Genomic DNA, 6,756 nt, shown 5'->3' with positions numbered 1-6,756 from the left:
CAAAATACTGCTCAGTCTTAAATAGTGTCAGATATCACACCTCTGTGAAGCGAGTATGACAACGTTTGACTGCAGGTAGGTTGACTCAGTTCTCTTTTTTTTTCTTTTTTTCTTTCCTGTTTCAAAAATAATTCAAAAATTAAATGTGAGCTTCATTTTAGATTCGATGTTTAACTGTATAAATAATGTGACGGTTTTAAGAAGAGTTTTAACTACATTTCATTTATGCTCGACAACAGAAAGACAATGAAATCCCTCTACGTGATCATTACCGCTCTGGCATCAACAGCTCTGGCACAAGGTACACGGGAAAAAAGGTTTTAATATTTGGTCTAAGAGAAAAAAGTGAACCAAAGTAAACAACCCAATTTGAAATTAACTTTAATATTGAAGTTGTAGTTTGGACTATAATATAACACTTATTCTAAAGTATAAATTAAAGTTGACTTGGGCAGCATAATAAACTGAAGAAATACTTTGATGAGATTTATGACTTAATGTTTCAAACTCCTTGTTTTCAGGCTCTATTGAATGTCATTTCCCTGAAGCTAATGGAACTCAGCAATGTTTTGGAGCGGCAGGACAGCTGTTGATTTTTCACCTGCCAAATACTGCAGACACAGAAATAAGATTGACAAAAGACAAGTCCTACTTGATTTTAAAATTAAGTCAAAATCAGATAGAGAAGCAACTTGAGGAACATAAAAATCAGTCTGAACTTTTCACCGATGGAAGATTTTTATTGGGAAAAGCAAAAAAGGAATACTCAGGAGACTACACGATGGAAGAACATAGTTTAGATGGGAAGTTATTAAGAAAAGCAAATGTGCACGTAGAAATTAAAGGTAAGTTGAATTTTATTGATGTTTGTAATAATGATATGCATTTAATTTAATTATTCTTAGAGTTTGTTATTATAAAGAAGGTAAAGAGAGACAGAGAATAATGATAGAGAGGTTAAATAAATGTACAATCAACAAAACACTGTTGAACAGAAGACACAAGGAAATAAACTGTATGGAGAGCATGCTTACATAAATAGCTCATCTATGTTACATTTGGCTGACAGCTCTAAAAACGGTCAATGCTCGTCAGCATGCACATGTACAGATGGTTCTGCATATTTGTACTTTTTGTTATCCACTTTTAACATTAATATTTGGTACATCCACCTTTTGCAGCAATTACAATAGCACATCTCTCTGGCACAGCATCAACATACTACAAATTCAAGTCTTTCCTTTGAATGTGTAATAGATCTGTCCAGTTTATTTTCAAACTCGCCCCAAATTTACTCGAGGGGGACGAGGTCCAGACTTCAATTATGTGACATTTACAGTAAAATAGTTTTTGTAAGGAAAATGACTCCTTGTCTAGTCTAGGGTTCATAGAGCATAGTGTTTTTGTAGATTTCTTTTGTTTTTTGTTTTGTAGGTATTTTGACTATTAACTATTTCACTATTTCAAAGAGGTGTGCTGCCGTAATTGCTGCAAAAGATGGACATACCAAATATTAAAGTTAAAAGTGGATAAAACAGCACAAATATGCAGAACCATCTGCATATTTCATGAACATTATAAAATGAAATCATGTTTTGCAGGTAATGAAAGGTAAATATTTTTGAGTGAGTTTAACAATTAAAACAGGGTTTTAAAGACGCGATAGCTCAAAAAAGAACAAAGTTTATGACATTCTTTCTTGTATTTTGTACTTTAGGTATTCATCATCTTACTTTGTGTTTGTCTTCCAGCTCCAGTGTCAAAGCCAGCTGTTTCTCAGATGTGTTTGTCTGTAGAACAGATCAGCATCAGCTGCTCCTCTGATGGAGATGGAGTGGAGTTCACTTTGACTTTAGACGGAAACTTACTCGAGCAGACGAGAGACAACAGCCAGTTCCTGAACAGCAGTAGAGCTAACATACAATCTCTGGCAGGGAATAAAACTACACCAGACAAACCCAGTCTCACACAGGTTACCATCAGCTTACATGGTCAGCTGGCTGGAAACTTAACGTGTATTGTTTGGAACAATGTCAGCAGAGAAGAAACAGTTGTTGAGCTGACAATCTGCCCAGTGCACCATCTGCCAGGTACAGGGGTAACGCTAAACTTACTATCCTCATTTTGATTGGTTTTTAACTTTGTCTAAAAAAACTTTAAAAAAATTAACAAATTCTTGTAAAAAAAAAATCAGTTAACTTTTATTTGACAATAAGTTTGAAGAACATGGGTTGCTGGTTTACTTTAGTTTAGTTGAATATTTCATGGACAGTCTCCTTTTACAATAAAAGCAGCAGCTTTAGCCTCTGCAGCTAATTTTGAGCTAAGTCCCCGGCCAGTTGTAAGTCAGCAACCTAAAATGCATATGCATATGTTGTTGTTACGTTGAGTTATGAATGAGTTCAAAGGAGAGGGAGTGGTGTTTTTCATAATTTCATGATGTTTTGGTTTGATTGATTTGATTACATCTTCCCAGCTCAGCAGTTTATGGTTATTTATTATAATACAATGATGTGAACTGTTGGCCTGCTGCTCCTACACTTTGAGGGTTTTCTTGTAGAGCGTTGCTAATGGCGTTAATGACAAGCTGTTAGTTTGTCGCCAGCTTGTTAAACAGTATGTTAGATGTGACATGATCATGGCATCCATTAAACAGTTTGGCCACATTAAAAGTTAGTGCATTTGTAATATATTAATAATAATTGGCTTGGCTAAATTTGACCCTCTCTGACCCTTTTTTGATGTGTGCTTTGAAAGAGACAGTAGAATTAATCATGATGCCCAGATACTTAAATTGCAGCGCGATACGAATGTTTTGACCAGGACTGGTTGATTAAGTTAGTTAAGCAGGCTTCCTTAAAACAAATGTTATATTTCATCAGGCATTCATCTTTTGCCTGCACTCGTATTTAATATTATATTTGATACATTTCTTAAGAGTGGGGAGAAACTTCTTATACAGTGGGGAAATGTTGCCTTCAATGATAACTACTCATCAGCTTCAACTGTCGATGTGTGTCATGTAAATTCTGTCGTCTAATTTTATTATTATTTTTATGTTTTAGTTCTTAAATCGCTCTTCCCTGTTGTGGCTGTGGCCGTTATAGCGAGCTTTCTGAGTGTCCTCCTCGTGGCTCTGAGCTGCAGTTTGATCATTCTCCATAAAATCCCGACAACCTCGGCTGTGAATGAGGGTAAGCCAAAGATGATTTGTCTTATGTCTTCATCTTCTTCATTAAGGACTATAAGTTCATTAAGTAAGGTTATCATTACTTGCATTAATGATGTATTTGCTCCACATTAGGTTGATATCATGCCAGGGGAATCATTTTGTAAAGACTTCATTGATAACTAATCAAAAGCCCTCCCCTTTCCCCTCTCTCTTTAGATGTTACAGAGTACCCTGAAGAGGAAATAGTCTACACACATGTTAGAATAAGGCAAAACTAAATGACAACATAAAGTGAAAAAATTTGTTTTTCTGAAGAGACCTGTCAGATTTTCTTTTTTTTTTCTAGATTATCATTACTTTTAACATTTTACTGTATGTTAACACTCTGCCATAAGACATACTGTTTATTAAACTGCACTAAGTCGCCGTGCATTATGTTTAAGTTAACCACAGCACTCTTAAAATTGTCATAACCTCAGTTTATATTTAGCAAAAATAAGTATGTGTCAGTTATGCCTTGCCTAAAATAGTTAACCACTCTCTGAGCTCCACCACAGAAAACAGGAAGACCAACATTAAATGCGTTTATAACAATCAACTGTAAGGTGAACTCACAACAGTTCTATCTGCTACGATGGAGTTGTAGCTGCGGAGGTGAAGTGGAACAATATGTTAATTGCGAGAGAATTATTGATTTACCTTTATTGAAAAAAATACCTCACACCCTATACAGTAAAATCACGTAAAATCGTAAAGATCTGGGCCTCAAACCAAGGCGTCTTCCCAGGGCTTTCCACGAGATGTGAAGTAGCCAGCCAGTGGATATTCGTAGCCCTCTATTAGGGTCCGGATCCCCGTCAGATTCACGACACCAGCCAACCTCCTTGCATACTGCCATGTCCCATCACTCCATACAAGGACATCCGATTGGTGTATCAGGGTGAGAGTGGAGAGGTGGAGACACGTAGAAGTTTTTAGGAAACTCACACTCATGTAGAACATCATTGCAGCAAGAATTAAATTCTTCAGTGGTTGGTTTCTTTTACAGAATAAAGCTGTTTTTTTTCATGTGTGAAAGTAGCAATACGGTTATTTTAAAAACATGTTGATGCACCTCATGTGATCTTTATGGAGGCTGCATATGAGAGACGAGGGGCTTGCTTAATTTTTGTCTCAGATATCTCAAGATGTGCAGTAGTGTGAATATTTTTAATCATATTGAATTGATTTGTGAAATATATATGTTTCCTTAAGGTTTTAGTAATGGGTCTAACATTTAAAATTGAGACATGTCGCAGTTTGAAGGTTGGATCATGCAGGTCATGCATCAATGTGCTTTTTATAGTAGCTGATAGATTGCAAACATTGATGTTTTGTATAATAAATGTTTATTTCTGTTCATTTAATTCTTCTGTTGATTTCCTCTTGTCGAGCTTTGAAAAGTGTCGCTCATTCATGACGTCTAGTGGATCTATTCTGTTCCTGCAGACGCTAACTAGATTACTTTAAGCACACAGTGTAAGCAATGTAGGAGTCTTAGTCGACCACAAGATGGAGCCAACAACCCTTTACAGTGTCACTGAGTGATCATGAAATTAAATCTATTTAACATTTCTGTTGCACCAGCTGCTGTTCATGAACTGTCATCCTGATCCAACGATGTTGATCTCAATGTGCAATTGAACTCAGCTTCATGTGACACTTGGGGCTTTAAAGATCCAACATATTGACACTTAATATTCATTAAAATTGACTAAACCTATATGATATATATAAGAACTTTGAGATGATACTACTCAAAAGCAATATACTTACCTGTGTTTGCATACAGCAATATAAATTAAATCCAAGGCACCCACGTCATTTCTTGTTTTTAAATGTGGGCAGGAAATAAACTAATGGTACAGAGGTGTTATTAAAAAATGTTTTTCAGCTTCTGACCACCAGGAGGCAACAACGTGAGGTAAAGCCCTTCAATTAACAGAAATACACAATCCAGTTTTCTGATTTGAAATTGATCAGCATCATCGTCTACAACATTTTCAATAACAGGTCCGCTGCATCCCTTTATTGGCCAACTTCCATTTCCGTGAGATTACATATCTCTTATAGAACCAACTCACCCGTTTAAACCGTCAACAAGGCCTTGTCCCTTCACCTTCAGGAAGAGTCGCTGTGTAGAGGGAGCAGGAGGAGCTGAGGAAGAAAGAGGGAGAGGATGAGGAAGGTGTAACAGAGTGCAACGGGTGAGGATTGTGAACTAAAGTTTCCCATATCAACCACTCACTCTCACATCATTGAATACTTCTCATCGTATACGTAACGAAAAACCACATCCTTCCCATGCAGCACCAGAGAGCTCAAACCACTCCTCTGGATTTCTGCTCTCGCTTCAACTTGACCATTGGCATTTTCTCTTTAAGACCGTCTCTCTCAATTTACTTTTTAAAAATTTGACTATATATCAAATTATGCACAGAATTTGGCTGGGTGGGCTATCTTTTTGTTGAGTCGTTCGTGATTCATTTACATGAATCATTTTTAAATACTGAGAAGAACTCGACTTAAATGAAAGAAAACACGCCACTACTGCAACTTGGGGATCCAGTAAATGCAGCCCTTGATCACCAGCATTACACCAAACAACAACAAACTTCTGTTTGGCGACAACTTTGATATTCTTAGGCCCCCACTCTCCTCCAGCGGCACACCTCCAACCCCTCTTCACTCACCGTAGCACACAGGAGCTAGAAAGAACTACAAAGTGCCATAATTAAGGACCATTAAGCACAAGCGGTGGACTAAATTGTCCTTTGATTAAGCTGCAATTTCTCGTGGCCTGCATTCTTGTGTAAGCTGGCTAATGGTTGCACACTTTGGTTTATCTGACATAGTGAACCTGGGTTGATAAAATAAAAAGTTGAGCTAAGAACTTTTTTTCCAATACTGACCAGTGTTTCATCAATTAGTCGGCTGCTCACGCACATCCCGAACATAAACAACATAAACCTGTAGACATGGACTGGAGGACTGAACTACTTACTCTGCAGTCATATCTCCAAGGGGGATTTATGTTACATACCACATTTCTTAGGTAGCCATCTGTCTTTCCATTAGTACCATAACACAATAAATGCCAGCCATAACCTACAGTCACAACACTGGAAACTAACTTAGGTCATATGTTGTGACTGTTGTGACTTTCCCCACTTTCTCTCCATACCAACCTTCCTCTTTCCTTTGCAGTGTTTTATAGAGTGGCTACAGGAGAGAGTAGGAGGGCTTCCCTATTCTCTCAATCCCCTGCTTTCAGAACATGTGGCCTGGGAATAATTGGGTTACAAAAGCAGCAGTCCAATGAGTTGGCCTTGATTTGGAGAATGACTCCATTTACTTGTGTCTGACTGCCTGCTGCTTCCACAGCTGCAGCTTTTATTCTCCATTCGGGCTCAGGATTTAACTGTATAGGTCTGGCAGGCAGCCAGATGAGAGAGCAGAACACAGTCTGAGCATTAAACCCACTTTCAGTGGTCAAGACGAGAAAAAGTAAGGCCTCTGCTTTCTTTGATTCTTTCAATAAAAGA

At 37.6% G+C, this 6,756-nt stretch overlaps 1 long non-coding RNA gene across 1 annotated transcript; it reads left to right on the top strand.

Moving 5' to 3' along the window:
• Positions 1-1,846: 1,846 nt before the first annotated feature.
• On the top strand, positions 1,847-3,906 carry LOC306832049. The gene is made up of 3 exons (XR_013780172.1): positions 1,847-2,090; positions 3,066-3,194; positions 3,389-3,906. It is a non-coding gene; the product is annotated as an uncharacterized lncRNA (long non-coding RNA).
• Positions 3,907-6,756: the final 2,850 nt, after the last annotated feature.

The sequence above is a fragment of the Symphodus melops genome (assembly GCF_947650265.1).
Source record: "Symphodus melops genome assembly, chromosome: 11".
Lineage (NCBI taxonomy): Eukaryota > Metazoa > Chordata > Actinopteri > Labriformes > Labridae > Symphodus > Symphodus melops.
This window is presented reverse-complemented; position numbering and strand designations above follow the sequence as displayed.